This window comes from Hydra vulgaris, chromosome 09 (genome assembly GCF_038396675.1).
Source record: "Hydra vulgaris chromosome 09, alternate assembly HydraT2T_AEP".
Classification (NCBI taxonomy): domain Eukaryota; kingdom Metazoa; phylum Cnidaria; class Hydrozoa; order Anthoathecata; family Hydridae; genus Hydra; species Hydra vulgaris.
Genome location: NC_088928.1, coordinates 58,420,171 through 58,427,937, shown reverse-complemented (window position 1 = coordinate 58,427,937; position 7,767 = coordinate 58,420,171).

Sequence of the window (7,767 nt, the reverse complement as noted above, 5' to 3'; positions counted from 1 at the left end):
GAAAGAACTTTTGATTTCCCAATCGATTGAATAATTTCACATATTGCCAATTCATATTTTCCTTTAGTGAAATGTTCAAAAATGTAGCTTAAGCATTGCCTAAGTTGATATGAGCCCAAAGTGATGTTGTTTTTTATTATTTCTTCAGGCAATTTAGGAAAACCAAGTACAAGTGTTGCTTCAATGTTTACAAACAAACTCTTTTTGTTTAGTTTTTCAGTTTTGACCAGCTTTTTCAAACTATTTTCTAAATGAAGCTTTACTTTCATGTTATTTATAATTTTTTGCTTGTCATCCTGGTCTGAGTAAAGACGCTTGAAAAATCTATTAATAAGGGATGCTGCAATTCTTGGTAATTATTCTAGATAGATTAGCTTGTAATGTTGTCAATTGTTTTTGACCTTTTTCTACACATGCAGGCATTTTTGGCTCCAAATTATAAGTATTTTTTAAGTTATTAAGACAGTCTCGAAAACCTCTATCAAGTAATATAATGTCACCAGGATGAAGCAATTTTCTAAGATTTTGGTCGCCTAGAAGTACATCATTTATGATTGAAGCATCATTTTTTGTTGCCTCGTGAAGTCCAAATACATCGACAATTTTTCCATTTGATATAGAAAATAAAAAAGGTTTAACCAAATGTGTTTTTTTTTGTACGCTGAATGTTTTTCGTTGAAAATAGTTGTTGCTGTTCTTTTGACAATAACAGTAAGTTCCGTCGACAACTAATATCAACTGAGATTCTTTAGCATTAAATATTTCTTTGGCAAATTCGCTGTTATTTGCTATCCATTCACTCCTTGTTAAGTGACCTACACCTAAGTTATTAGGGATGAAATCTTTGACAAAAGCATGTCTTACTTGTTGCAAATATCGAGATACTTCAAAATGAGAGTCAATATCAAAATAATCAGCGACAGTGTATTGATCAAGGCCAGTTTTTAGCCAAAACAGAAAGATGGCTAGAACTTGAGATTTAGATCTACTACTGGTGTTTCTGAGTGAAATCAATTCTCCACTTAGTTCTTCAAATTGTTGTTTATTGAATCCAGTAGTTCGCTGGCAAATAGAATCAGGTAGTTTTTAAACATCAGAAAATTTTGAAAATAAACTGCTATGCTGAGCGTAATACCGAAGCATCTCTAGTAAAGATTTAACTTCTGATGCATTTAGTTTCACATTCTTTTTAACAACAATCAGCTGATTTAAAGCTTCATTGTTTAATAATCCAACTTCGTTCAAATGCTCTCCGCAGCATCTTGATCCAGTAGGTATAAGAATTTTGTTTTGGACATAAGCGTCAATAATGCCTTGCCCTGAAAAGAATTTGAAGTTTTTTGAAGAGTTATTAATGTGACATACGAAACAATAGCGATGAGAAGCAGTTGTTCTAAGTATAACCACCAAAATTAATGTATTTTTTTCGCTCATTCCTTCGCTTTTTTTTAGCTCAACTAATTCTTTATTAAGCTCAACTAGAAAACGTTTTGAAGACTTTAGTGATATTTGTTCATTTTGTTCAATAATCGGTGGGCAAACTGATTTTTGATTTGTTTCAAGCGTTTCAGACAACTCAAGATTCGTTGTTTGAAAATCAAACGACTGAGTCTCTATAAATCGACTTAATGATGAATTTATTTCCTCATTCTCCTTTCTCCGCGCTCTTTCAATACAGGCAGCACAGCAATGTGTTCCAAGCTCAATGGCATTTTTGTTTTTGTTGATTGTTTCTCGTATTTCATTTAGGAACCTCAACTTCGTTTCTAAAAAAATTCTAGATACTCCATGCTTATTTTTTACTTTATCCAATCTTTTGAAACAACATCCGCATCTATATTCTCTTAAAGTTATTTCACTCATTTTTAGTTTTATTTTGAAAAATAAAATAAATAAAAAAAACTTTTTAAAAATAGCTTTCTATTCAATCGACTAAAAAGTAGAAAATAACTTTTTTCTGTTTCTGGTACTCGTGGAAATCACGTACTTAGTAATAATCACTTTTGTAAAGCCAATACTGGAAGACATTGAAGGCAATTCATGTACGTATGTAAACAAACAAACTCATCGAAGTAAAGGAATAGAAAGTTTGGCGCCTTTAGCTTTATGTACATTTAAAACGAATTTGATTTTGAAAGCATCTGACTTAAAAGGCGCCAAACTTTCTATTCCTTTACTTTGATGAGTTTGTTTGTTTACATACGTACATGAATTGCCTTCAATGTCTTCCAGTATTGGCTTTACAAAAGTGATTATTACTAAGTACATGATTTCCACGAGTACCAGAAACAGAAAAAAGTTATTTTCTACTTTTTAGTCGATTGAATAGAAAGCTATTTTTAAAAAGTTTTTTTTATTTATTTTATTTTCTACGTTTTAGTCTTGATAAAATTGAATTATTACACTTATTGATTATGATTAATATTCAATAAAAATTTATTTTGAATTCTGTATATTTCTGAAGACCGTTACGCTAACTTGCCATTACAAATTTATCGCTCTCTTAAAAAACAAATTAATTCATTTTACTAAATCTAAAAGACTTATTGAATCAAATGTAACAAATATAGCTATTGTTAGTCGGCAAAAGATTATTTGTAAAATTTCAGGGCTGTACGATCAAAAGAATTGCTTCAAAAAGCGCTGTGAAGTTTTGGCCTCCACAAAAAAAAAAAAAAAATCAAAAAATGCGGACTCGTCAGTGAGTGAATAGAAAGCTATAAAAAATTAAAACTTATTTCAACTGTTAACCTTTTCATTTTGGTACTTTTTAATTTTAAACAAACAAGTTATATATGCCCCCCGTTGGGAATTCTCTTCCGTTGGGAATACAATTTAATAGTATTTAAGAGGTTATTATAGTCAATTAAGTATTAGAAAATTGCGAGACTTTTTTTAATTTTTCCTATTAAATAAGCGGTTAATTAATCGTAATAATTAATTAACTTCTATATATAATTAATTATAATTAATCATACGCATTATAGTTGGAATAATAGTGTTTTAGTGATTTAAGAAATTAATTTAAACATAAACCAAAAGGGGCGAAAACTTGATAGTTAGACGCCTAACATTTTAGAATAAATTTAAAAGGTTTTGTAAAGTGTATAAAAAAATATTGACATATATTTTTATTGTTCATAAAATTCTTAATTTTTCAATTTTTAATAGCAGTGTGTTATTTTTCATTTATTATAATAAATAATTATTTAATATAATGTTTATTACATAAAATCATTATCATAACTATTTTTTTATAATTCAAACAGAAAAAAATATTTTGAAAGAATATGGATAAATATATTTTACAAATTAGTAAATACCCTTGTTGTGATGTCACGCACGTAACAAAAAACAACTAAAAGTTTTATTTGTGAGTTGAACACAACGAATATTTAAAAAATATTTTTAATTATAAGCAAAAAGTATTAAAGAAATAAAATAGAAAAAAAAAATTTATCGTATTGCAGTGCTATACCTAAAGAAAAGGGAAATAAATTGGGTCACACACGTAACGCAATTTTATCGTTAATGTTATATGTACAACATTAAACAAAATAAAAATAATAAATTCTAGAAACCAGGAAATAAATATTAGAAGTGGATTAAAACAAAATGATAAACAATATATGATAAAATAAAAATACCATTTTTAAATATCTTTAACAAGAATTGATATAATTTAGTTTTATTTAAACATTTTAATAAATTGAACAAGAAAACCACAACAAAGTGTTATTTTGTAATTTACTTTCGATTTGAATCTGTTATGACATAACATATATAAATTATTTAATTGATAAGATCCAGTAAAATAATTACATAAATAAATAATTAATTTTAAGTTTATTACAGGGGCTAATAGTTTTCTGTTTTAAGTTTAGGTTTATATATAATGAAAATAAAAATATCTGGAGCTGACAGATTGAAAAACTACAGAGAAAAACGAAAAGCTCACAAAGAATATTCTATTAAAGAAAATGAAAGGATTGAGAAACTGAGAAAATTAAAAGTTGCTAAAATGAATAAAACAGAAAAAACCTTGTAAAAAGAAAAAAATCGAATGCGAAAACAAATAAGTTGACAAAAAATTAAAGAACAAATAAATAAATCAATGGCTTTAAGTTTAAATAGTTGCAGTCCTTACCAATGCAGTCAGACCTTAGGAAAAGCTTTACCAAAATCAATGAGAGCTCTCCCAAAATCTCCAACTAAACATAAAGTTGTTGTACAAGGTTTGGCAAATCATGTTGGTTTTATTTTTAAAAATTAAATTGAGATAAAAAAAAAGAAATTATCAAGTGATACCAGTAAAAATGATAAGTTAGTAATTGATTTTTATTACAGACCAGGCATTGTCTATGCAATGCCCGGTCAAAAAGATGAAATCGCAGTGTGGGAAAACGGAAAGAAAAAGAAATTTAGAAAATACTTTTTGACAATGCTTTTGAGAGAGGCACATGCTATTTTTCAATCAACCTATGGAGAGCTTATGCCTTTTTCTACTTTTTTTAAACTGAGGCCTAAAAATGTACTTCTTTTAGAAGACATACCTGTAGACCAGTGTAAGTGCAAATTGCATGAGAATTTTCGATCATTACTCAAAGCATTATGCATCAGCTATATTAGTTCATGGTGGTTAGATAATCTCTGTGATTCACAGTCACTTAATTCATCTTGTTGGCTCGGAAACTGTCTGCAATGCAAAAACACAGTAAAAAAATCACTTAAAAACTTAAATCCAGCTGAGCAGGTCGCTTGGCAACAGTGGAGCAAAAATGACTCTGTTCATCTTCAATTACAATCAAAAAATGGGTGCATAGAAGAAGTAATAGAGTAGTTACTATTTTCTTTATCTAAATTCCAAGAACATGTTCGAATAAAAATTATTCAAGCAGCTGAATTTGAGAAGGACAAGAAGACTGCAGGAAAAAGAATTCTTCAAGTTGATTTTGCATTGGCATATGTTTGCGAATATCAAAATGAAGTACAAAGTGCGTTGTGGAGTAGAAATTTAGTTCAATTATTTACAGGTGCTGTTTTCTTTAATAATGATTGCAAAACATATCTCATCTGTTCAGATACAAAATACAAGGGCAAAGATAGTGTTTACTGCTTTATTGAGAAATTATATGAACGACTAATGTCTGAAAATTGTAATACTGATACTGAAACTCTTATTACTGATAGCCCATCTTCAGAATTTAAAAATAAATTTTTGATAAAATTACTCAACCAGTTATCTTTCCAGTATAATAAAACATTCAAAGGAAAATATTTCGCAACTTCCAAGGAAAGGGGGTTGTAGATGGTGTTGGAGAAAGAGCAAAGTCACTTGTCCGAATGAAATGTATGAGTAAGAGTGAGAAAGTATGTGTACAAACATCAATGGATTTTTTCAATGTTCTGAAACCATTAATGGTATCTACTACTATTCTCCACATTAGCAACGATGAAATAAGTAGTAAAATAGACAAAGAAAAACCTTGGTTAGAAGTCAAAAAAACATCAGGCATTCGAAAAATTCATCATGTCAAAAGGATGTTTGTCATTTTTCAAAACTAATGATTTAAGATCATCTGATTTTCAAATAAAATATATTAATGATGTATTCCTTAAAATAACACCTACATCTTCGGAAATGGCTACTTTCGGAAAAGATACAATGTATACTGGTAAAATAAAGCTGAAAAAATTAAAACTTTGAAAAAGCAATCACTTAAAAGTGCTATTAAGTTAGATCTTTAATCAAGTATATGCTTTATGTTAATAAAATATGAATTAAAAAAAAAAATTTGTTTTAAATTTAAAAATTCATTTAAAATTCGTACTATGTCACACACGTAACAAAACTTGTCACACACGTAACGCAAAAGTTTATAATTTATTTCCATGAAGGTCTTGCAATTATGACAAATGAAAATATAATTTATAAACACCAATATTTTACCATTAACAGACCAATTTTTTTTTTTTAATCATAGCCAATTAGCAGAAAATTGTAATCAAAGTTCGAAATTCAAAATAATGTTTTCGTACGCGTCACACACGTAACGCAACTAATCTGTAATTTTATTAGTATGTACAATACATATATTTTTACGAAAAATATTATTTTATATCAGGTATATCCCCTACTATTATAATTGCAATATATACCTTGCATATCTTTATTAAACATTTTTTTATAGCCTCTTATACTGCAAAAATTTTGTACCAGAGTCACAAACGTAACATGAGAATCGCCCTATATATAGTTATTAATTATTTTTGAAAGTTGAAAAGTTTTATTCAAGCATATTTGTAATTTTATTTTTGTTTTATAAAACAATAATAAGTAGTTTTATATATTACAATAAAATAATCACACTGTCATTATTTTTGTTACGGTTTTGGTTCACAATTAATTTAGAATCTTTTTATATCCTGTTGCTCCTAATCCTTTGTTACTAGTTAGAGTATTATTTATAATAAGTTCAAAGTCGTCATATGTTTTACTATATAAAATAACAAGAAAGGTTTTTTATCTACTTATATCTTTAATAGGCTGAGGGGGTGCGGTGAAACAATAATATCTTGGGTCTAATTATCAGGCTGGGAAGGCTATTGAAGGCCAGAAAGTTAAGCTGTATACTTATGTCTTGAGTAGCTGTCTTCTTCTTGCTGACTACGTATCTCTCATTTTCTACTTAGGATATTCTGTATCCAGAAATAAAATATCCTGAATCGGATAGAATATTCTAGCATATTTGATACCAGCTCTGACTATATATACGTGATTGCAATGGTTTTTTAAGTTGCTGCTTTTTTTAGTTATTTAGGTCTTTCCAGAAGTTCTAACGGTCTTATCACAGAGCACTGTGGAATAATACCTAACCAGGTAGTTCAAACCTCATTCTTTACCAATGAATTGGTAGATAATGAGGCGTGAACCTCCTTGTTAAATTCTGTTTAATGTCATCAATAAATTGTGTTTGGAGAACCAAAATCGTTATTATTACTCATTTTAGTTAGATGTTTTGCATGTGTTTTACAGCGATAATCGGCTTGTTTACTCGTAATTTTTTGTTCTGTATACTCTTGTGTATATATTTTGCATAACAAAAGTTGAGTTTCGAAAACCGTGTATTGACCGTGATAATCCTTCAGTTAAGCGGCGTAGAATAAAATTATTTCATTTGCTTTTTTGCGGTCGTCACAAATTCGTCTGAACAAAGGTTAATACAAACTGGCATAAGTGCGCTAAAAGAATTAGCAAATATCGGCATATATACGAACTGGCATAAATAAGTGCGAAGCAGTTGCAAAAACTGGTATAAGTGCGAACTGGCATAAATGTAAACTGTCATAAGTGCGAATTGGCATGAGTGCGAATACCGATTCGCACTAATGCCAATATTTGCAATTTATTTTGCCAATTTGCACTTATGCCAGTTTTTGCAACTGCTTAACATTATGCCAGTTCGCACTCATAAAATTCGCACTTATTCAGCCTCCCGCTCTAATGTCTGATGTGACGCACTCTTCCACAGAACAACAACATTTATTTGAGAGTCAGCATAAGGGCGAGGGTTTAGGGTTAATTATCAAGTTAGAACAAGCTGACCCTTATCATAACCTATTCGGACCACCAATGATTTAAAATCTGACCCTAATCACCCTTTAATTACCCTTGCCCTCCACTTGATATATTTTTATTAATTTTTATCTATTTTTATTTATTTATTTAGGGGTTGTTTCAGACGTAATTGTGACAAGCGTAATTAA